Source organism: Trematomus bernacchii, unplaced genomic scaffold (assembly GCF_902827165.1).
Source record: "Trematomus bernacchii unplaced genomic scaffold, fTreBer1.1, whole genome shotgun sequence".
Lineage (NCBI taxonomy): Eukaryota > Metazoa > Chordata > Actinopteri > Perciformes > Nototheniidae > Trematomus > Trematomus bernacchii.
In genome coordinates, this window is record NW_022987739.1 from 29,620,088 (window position 1) to 29,629,692 (window position 9,605).

Here is a 9,605-nt window from a genome sequence, read left to right on the forward strand (position 1 = left end):
TGTTCTCAAAACACAAACCCCATCCCTCAACAACCATTGTAAGGTGGACAACAAGCCAGAAAATATATCAAAACAAGCCACAGGGCGCCAACCTACGAGCTAAACGACTTCTATCTGCAGCCGAGTGAGCAGGGACCGTGCAACACTGTAAAATAACAAATATACAATACAACGGCTCCTCCGTGGATGCATTTCCGGGAACGGTGGAGTCGTGACACACGGCCGGACTTATCTCAGCCAATGACAGCTCTGCATGCATCCCCTGGATATTATTTTAGTAACTGCTTTCATCGCGACACGATGTTTACAGTGAGAACAGCTGTGAGGTCTGTGCAGAAAGCAGAGCAGTGTGCATAATATATATCACTCAGTATAGCAGGCCTACATTACTCTCTGGTTTTGTATGCTGTAGTTTAGTAGATATTGTAGTGCCGAGAGACTGGAGTTGGAGGCGGTGTATCGAAGGTACTAAGTTAGCTTTATTGAGCATCAGAAACACACATGTCATCAGCTTGAAGCCCGGGAAGAGAAGAAAAGGAGGGCACACAGGAAGTACAGGTAACATGTGTCCGTGTGGAACAATACCCCCAACCCACAGTTCCGTGGTGAATTATGTCAATCACCACACAAGCCCCCCCAGAATTCAACCATGGACACAATCCTCGCGTCCGGGAGGAAGCACCACAGGGGCCGAGGAGGGCGGGGCCGCAGGCAGGGGCAGGGGGGCCCCAACGAGGGCGAGGGCCATGGGAGGACGGAGGACACCTGTCCCTGTGTCGCATGACCCTGAACGGACCCTCGGAAGGGGGCCGCAGGAGAGGGCAGGGGCCCCAACGAGGGCGAGGGCATCCCCACCGGGGTGTGGGGGCAAGCCATGGAACAGGCCGTCGTAAGGGGGCCGCGGTAGGCGTCGTGGCGAATGAAGACAACATCCGCCAACCGTAGAAAGCTCGGTCGCTGTGCTGCGACGTGGGGACGAGCGTGAATGTCCCGGTGGTCCCCAGCAGGGAGGAGCGCTGCCCGGCCGCAGGCGAGGGCACAGCGTCGGCGGGCACGAAGTCCTCGGGAGGAAGGAGCGGTATCCCCGGGAGGCAGGAGCCGTGGACAGGGGAGAGGCCAGACGGGGTCCAGAAGTGCGCCACCCAGGTGCAGATGAAAGCGTGGGCGACTTCCGAAGCCGCCGTCGAGGCGAACCGTGAGCCGCGGTTAGAGGAGAGGCCAGACAGGGTCCCGAAGCGCGCCACCAAGGCGCCGATGAAAGCGTGGGCGACGTCCGAAACTGTTGCCGAGGTGAGGGAAGAGGCCAGACAGGGTCCCGAAGCGCGCCACCCACGGGCCGATGAAAGCATGGGCGACGTCCGAAACCGTCGAGGTGAGGGAAGACGGGGTCCCGAAGCGCGCCACCCAGGCGCCGATGAAAGCGTGGGCGACTTCCGAAACCGCCGTTGAGGTGGTGAAACAGTGAGAGGGTCCACACGAGGCCGCGCCTCAGCCTCCGCCTCTGCCTTCACCTCCGTCTTCACCTCCATCTGATTTGCTCAGCTGGATTCTGATTGGTCTGCTGGCTCTAATGTTCCTGTACAGCTGTCTGATCACCGCTTTCTACATCAGACTGACGGTACCTGTCTCTCTGACCGTCTTTCTGTCATAATCCTGGGGTTGATTGTGTTTCCTGTTTTATTTTTAAATGTTTTTTCTCCTATCTTGTTTCACTTCCTGTGTCTGTGTTTTCCCGCCTTGCCAAGCTGTGACAGACGCAAATTGAGATGATTTTGTCATAATTTGATTGACAGGCTAGAGAGGGCTTTCACCTTGTATCAGATGTTAATCAATCAATCTGTCATCATTGTCGTTGCCTGCATTACGCCTTACTGGCACAAAAATGCTACCGGCAGAGTATGATGCAAACTTTGACAAAGAAAAGGAGGTACAGCTACAAAAAGTCTGGGAGACTTTTTACTCATGTGTGAAGCCGGTGGAGGGTAATTCCCGGAGAGTTTTTTGTGACATTTGCTAGAGTTTCTAGCATCGAGTTGAATACTACTTGAAGTGCAAAAACTAAATGCAAGACCTAATGCATACGCTCATGGTCAAGATATATGAAGATTATATTGAATAGTAGGGAATCAGGCAGGTACAAAACAACACCACATATCCGGACCCAGACAGAAAGAAAGACAACGAACACAAGACAGACTTATATACACACACAGGACTAATCACAAAGACAAGACACAGCTGTGGAGGACAGGCAGAAACACAAGAGCAGGTGAAAAGAATCAGACCATCAGAAAGGCGGGAAAACACAGAGACAGGGCAATAAATGATTTACTATATCCACATTATCAATACTAATGCCTCCCAAATGTTGGCAAAATAAGCAATGGTCTATAAAACTATAAGTTTCAGTGCAGCGACACAGATCCTGAGAACACCTCATACGTATACGAGGAAAGCTCCTCGGCCGTGTTCACCTGTGGACATCTACTGTGGGTAGCCATCGTTCTTCATCTTCGGCCTCATCATGTAATGAGGGGGTGTTTTTCATGCCGCTGTTATCATAATTGCAAATATTTCTATTGTAAATGAGTGGAAAAGTCCTGCAACAACTGCAGATAAACAGCAGGGTGAGACAGAGACTGCCTATGCTTGTATTATGTATGCAATGTTGCACCATGATGTTATAGATTTGATTGGATATGTATATATATATATTGTAATTTATTATGAATTTTAAACTTCTTTTCTATCAATGCAACATTTTCTTACAAACTAAAAGCCAAAAATATTTTATATTTAGACATGATATAAATGTAAGTGTATTGATACAGAACTATGCTATACAGAAAATACATGCATGTACAGTATATTTCTAGTCCCTATTTTAAAAAAAAGTGAAGATTTATAACAATAAAATCTAAAATTAAAATCTATAGAGGTCATGTTATGTATTCTAAAAGGTATAATGGGCCTACTGCAAATCCTCAAACACAATTATTCTTATAGAAATCTGGTAATGAGTTGTTCACTCACTGTCTGCAGCAGGAATGAATCTCATTGAACTGAAACACAGATCACTCTTCTCATGCTCACAGTGAATATGAGAGACAAGTAGGCTGACAAAAAAAACCAAGCAGCCGGTGTCTGACGGTCTGTGAACTGCAGGCATTGCAAACATGTTAGTGAGGGTGTGGGCAGTGGCGGCTCCAGAGTATTTTTGTTGGGTAATCTATGGTAGGGCTAACCCATACAGTGGTGGGGCTCAAGTCAGTATTTGTCTTGTAGTAAACATAAAGGGCGACCTGGAGCCAATCCTGCAATTTCCCCACAGGTGAAAGAGTTGACATGCTGAAAACCCAACCCCTGCAGAGGGGTCTGGGGGATTCTCCCCCAGGAGATTTTTTGAAATACTAACACAAAATACACATTCTGGTACTCTCTTGAGAAGAAAAATAAATACATCTATTACTACACATTTAAAAAAAAATGAATGCCATTTTTGTTTTTTGTTACTTTGTTCTGAAAGCTGAACCTGCTGCAGCAGTGCTGCTCCTCACAGAGAAGAGGGAAGAAGCTGTGTGAATTACTTTACATTGTGGATAGCCCCCATTGTTCTGTGTGTCAAAATGAAAGACAGCCCACACCTATCAATCATCAAACCGTGGGGTCTTATTAAATCAACACGTAATGTTGTATCGATGTATAGAGATGTACTACAGCAAAAGTATTCTCCGTCGGGACTTCCTGTAACAACACCACGCCGTTATCGTGATTCTGATTGGCCAGAAGACATTATCAAAGATGTTTTATTGAGAAGATGATCACTACGTGACAAAAGTTTTCAAAACTGTTTCTAGTCTTCGGTATTTCCAGACAAGTGGCTACTGAAATCAATCTTACTAACTGCTGTCTGTGCAATTTACTCCGCGCGAGTTGACGGACTTTATTTTGCTTACTTTAACATCATTTTTCATGGTGGGGCTGAGGCCTACCCCAGCCATACCCTGGCGCCGCCACTGGGTGTGGGAATGCCTGAAAAGAAACAAAAGCATCTCAAGTCATTTGTTTGAACGTTCCAGCTGTCAAACTTAAATATACTGATGTAAATATAGCAGGTTCACGAGCATGACTGTTCCTACTTCCTGTCTACTTGTTTGTGCTCAGTTTTTGCTGTCTTTTCTAAAGTAATCTATCATCTGAAGCACTTTGACATAAACAACACAAGGTCATACCTACATCCATAACCTACATCTTGACTATCATGTTCAGTCTGGCTTCAAACCCATGCACAGCACTGAAACAGCTCTTTTAAGAGTTTTTAATGATCTGCTCCTGTCCGCCGACTCAGGTATCCCAGCTGTCCTGGTGCTGTTAGACCTGACAGCTGCCTTTGACACTGTGGACCATAGCATCCTGTTGTCACGGCTTGAACAGTCCGCTGGCATCACAGGCTCTGCCCTTGCATGGTTCAGGTCCTACCTGACAGACCGTAGCTTCTCAGTGCAGCTAGGTGCCTTCTCCTCTGCCAAAGCCCCTCTTACCTGTGGGGTTCCCCAAGGCTCTATTCTGGGCCCCATCCTTTTTTTTAATGTACATACTGCCCCTAGGGTCAATTCTCACAAAACACAATATTCCCTTCCACTGCTACGCCGACGATGTACAGATATATCTGCCTCTCAAAGCAAATGTCAAACCTGCAGCAGTTGATGGACTGCTTAACAGAGATAAAATCCTGGCTGAGCAAAAACTTTCTGAACCTCAACGAGAGCAAGACTGAGGTCATCTTTTTTGGACCCCAACCTCCAGCCTCTCCGGTTGATATTCTGGGCTCTCTCAATAAAAACATCCTCCCCTCTGTCATGAACCTTGGAGTGACCTTCAATAGCACTTTTAAATTCGACAAGCAGGTCAGCACCGTAGTCAAATCCTGCTTTTTTTAAATAAGACTATTGGCCAAGACCAAGTCGTATTTATCTTTTAAAGACTTAGAAAGGGTTATTAACGCCTTTGTTACCTCGAGACTGGATTACTGCAACGCTCTTTACGTGGGTATGGACCAGGCCTCTATTAAACCACCCCAATTCTGGCCTCACTACACTGGCTTCCAGTTCGGTTCAGAATTGATTTTAAAATCCTTTTATTTGTTTTTAAAGCACTACTGTAAATGGGCTGGCTCCGGACTATATAGCCGAACTCCTCCAGCGCTACACCCCAGCCAGAGCTTTAAGGTCTGCTGACCAGCTGCTGCTGGTAGTGCCCAAGACCAGGCTTAAAACCTGAGGGCACCGAGCCTTCGCAGCAGCTGGCCCTAGGCTCTGGAACACTCTGCCCCTCCATGTGAGGTCGGCCCAGACCCTAGGGGTTTTTAAATCTACACTAAAAACACACTTCTTCTCTCTGGCCTTCTAGTTAGAGCGGAGCACGACTCCTGACTTTTCCTTGTGTTTTTTATATATCTGTTGTAATTTATTGTCTTTTATTGTGATTGTAGTAATGTGTTTTTATTACATGTAAAGCACTTTGGCTCGACCAAAAATCGCTTTTAAATGTGCTTTATAAATAAAACTTGATTTGATTTGATTTGATCTCTAAAATGTCTTTTACATTCATGTCAACTGTGATGCTAGAGTGACTCGTGACTCCAAACTTGATAGAGCATTAATCACAGAAGTTGTGATGAATGCTTGTTTAAATATATATATATATATATATATATATATATATATATATATATATATATATATTTGTATGTATAAAGTATGACATAAACTCATAAGGGTGTAAACAATGTTATACCTTTTAGAATCTAAAAGGTATAATGGGCCTACTGCAAATCCTCAAACACAATTATTCTTATAGAAATCTGGTAATGAGTTGTTCACTCACTGTCTGCAGCAGGAATGAATCTCATTGAACTGAAACACAGATCACTCTTCTCATGCTCACAGTGAATATGAGAGACAAGTAGGCTGACAAAAAAAACAAAGCAGCCGGTGTCTGACGGTCTGTGAACTGCAGGCATTGCAAACATGTTAGTGAGGGTGTGGGAATGCCTGAAAAGAAACAAAAGCATCTCAAGTCATTTGTTTGAACGTTCCAGCTGTCAAACTTAAATATACGGATGTAAATATAGCAGGTTCACGAGCATGACTGTTCCTTAGTCTACTTGTTTGTGCTCAGTTTTCTTCATCTTTTCTAAAGTAATCTATCATCTGAAGCACTTTGACCTAAACAACACAAGGTCATACCTACATCCATAACCTACATCTTGACTATCAAGTGCATCTCTAAAATGTCTTTTACATTCATGTCAACTGTGATGCTAGAGTGACTCGTGACTCCAAACTTGATAGAGCATTAATCACAGAAGTTGTGATGAATGATTGTTTAAATATATATATATATATATATATATATATTTGTATGTATAAAGTATGACATAAGCTCATAAGGGTGTAAACAATGTTGTGTGTTGGAAATTGTGATATGTTACAGTGTTCAAACACATTACATTATGCATTGATTCCGATGTACAGAATCTAAAATATTGTGTCTCTATTTACTACCTTTAAACTGTTGTCAAAAAGAAGCCACTTTTAATTGTATTGGGTTTATTGAGCAGTCAATATAATGTAATGACTTGGTACAGCAAATGTTGCTCCCTAGCTAGCTATCTAGCATCAATCCTGTGTAGGGCACAGCATCCATGTGCGATTTGAGACAACGCTACCTGGTTGAAATTCACGCAATGCGCAAGTGTTTACATTATTTAACAAGACAGCGTTCAAAGGGAAGCATTTGAATTGAGACACAGCAAGGGACTCGCACCAACATGCACGAGTGGCCGGCGCAGGTGCAAAACAAATCACAAAGAAGCTCAGATTTTAACAAACACAGAGGGGGTGTTATCTAAATATTTGCTGCGGGCTAATGCACTTTAAAGTTTCTTAATGAATTGCAACTGCATAAAAAGTATCATTCATAATTTTGTGAAGATGCAACTTCCATCATGGGATGATAGGTTAACTATTTTCATCTCCTCACAGAGTTTGCATCATGTGTTGATGTTTGGATCTTACATCATATGTTTGCTTTGGAGCATGGATGATGTCCTTTACACCTCTGATTGGGAGGATCCCTCTGAGATGAGAGTTTGAGATCATCTGACATGAACACAAGAAGGTGTGAATTCTTAATGAGAGCATTGCATAAGAGAGCAATAACTATGTGCTGATGTTTGTTGTGTGGAGTTCCTGACACATCCAGTCTAATGGGCTTCATTAGTCAGGTAGAAAGGTGTGTGTGTGTGTGTGTGTGTGTGTGTGTGTGTGTGTGTGTGTGTGTGTGTGTGTGTGTGTGTGTGTGTGTGTCTGTGTGTCTGTGAAGACCCTGTAAAAACATATTGTAAGATGCACATATTTACCATCATTTGTGATTTCCATGTGAAAAGTTAGGAATTCCTTGTCTCACCACACCGAGGCCTCTGACACCCTTTCATTAATCATTACATTGCATTACATTTAGCTGACGCTTTTATCCAAAGCGACTTACAATAAGTGCATTCGACCAAGAAGATACAAACTTGAAGAAAACAGAATCATATAAGTACATCAGGTTTCATAGAGCCAAAACATTTCAAGTGCTACTCAACTGGATTTAGATAAGCCAGTCCTTTATTAGTAAATAAGTGCTTTGTTAGTAAATAAGTGCTTTGTTAGTCATTTTATTTCTCGAAGTGGAGTCGAAAGAGATGAGTTTTTAGTCTGCGCCGGAAGATGTGTAAGCTTTCTGCTGTCCTGATGTCAATGGGGAGCTCATTCCACCATTTTGGAGCCAGGATAGCAAACCAACGTGTTTTTGCTGATGGGAACTTGGGTCCCCCTCGCAGTGAGGGTGCAGCGAGCCGTTTGGCTGATGCAGAGTGGAGTGCACGTGCTGGGGTGTATGGTTTAACCACGTCCTGGATGTAGGAAGGGCCAGATCCATTCACAGCATGGTATGTAAGTACCATTGTCTTGAAGTGGATTCTAGCAGTTACTGGAAGCCAGTGAAGGGAGCGGAGGAGCGGTGTGGTGTGGGAGAATGTAGGAAGGTTGAAGACCAGACGAGCCGCTGCATTCTGGATGAGCTGCAGAGGTCGGATGGCACATGCAGGTAGACCAGCCAGGAGGGAGTTGCAGTAGTCAAGGCGTGAGATGACCCGAGCCTGGACTAGTAGTTGCGTCGCTTTCTGGGTCAGGAGGGGACGTATCCTCCTGATGTTGTAAAGAGTGTATCTGCAGCAGCGGGTTGTAGCAGCGATGTTTGCGGTGAAGGACAGGTTGTTATTTAGGGTCACACCCAGATTCCTTGCATTCTGAGTCGGGGAAACAACAGAGGGGCCGATGTTGATTGACCTCGAGGTGGTGGAGATGGAGGAGCAGGATGTCGGTGTGCCCCCACCACTGCCACAGAGGCCGGTGAGCCGCCTCCGTCAGGGCTTTTACGGCCCGGCTCCAGTGGCAACATGGGCGGGAATTCTAAGGGCCGCTCGGACACGGAGTGTCCCGGTGTGCCCCCCCTTGATGAGAGCCTGGCGGCCCATCTGCTTCCGCAGGCAGCCGGGTGGGCAGAGGGGAGGAAGCCTCTGCCCCCGCTGCCGCGTGACCGTGAAATCCTGGAAAATCTGGATAAGATGTTCAGGCTCAGATGGCAGCAGCGGCCAATAATCTTGGCGTGTTGGGTGTCTCACTGATCACCCCTCAGCAGGACATCCCCGTCTCCCCGCCTCCGGACGGGAGCGATTATTTGGACTGCTGCGTGGGCCAGACGGTAGATGGGCCAGACGGTATGGCTACCGCAGCTGGACGTGTGATGTCCCTGGCCACAGTGGTGTCGCGTCACGTGTGGCTGGGTCTGACCGCACTGTCCAAGAAAGACCGGGATGATCTCCTTGGGGCCCCCGTATCCACGGAAGGGCTCTTCGGGTCGATCACCTCGGTCACCTAGCGCTTCAGTCGCTTGGAGGAAGAGAGGGCGCAGCTCAGCCGCATGCTGCCGCTGGCTCGTCCTCAGGCCCTTCCTCGGGGTGGAGAGCGCTCGGCGGTGGTAAGACGGAGAGAGAGGCGCCAGTATAGAGCCCCTGGGGCTCCCGTTGCTCCCTCTGCCTCCGCGGTTCGTCCCGGAGAACCGGCTCAATACCGGCACTCGCGGGGACGGGCTGACCGCCCCCGACAGGCTCCCGTTCCGGCTCCGCCTCGGCAAAGGGCTTCAGGGTGGGGTGCACCGTCCTCCAGAAGCTGACTGGCGGTGGGGGGAAGCTTCCCGGCGGAGAGAGTCACTTTCTCCACCCAGGACGCGAGGGCGAATCCCGCCTCCTCCCTGTATGATGCTACTGTTGTGACACGATCATCTTTTAAAAATAAAAATGATTGCATGTATCCCAGTCTAAGTGTAATTTCTCTCTACAAATCCACACTTCCACATAATGTTAACCGTACAGATTCCCCACTCGCTGCCCCAGTTGTAACTCCAGTAAAGGAAGCAGCTAGTGTGCATGCGCATGTGAGAGTGATAAACCGCGCTATGTGGGTACAGGGACATTATGGCTGGCGTAGCAGGGTTAG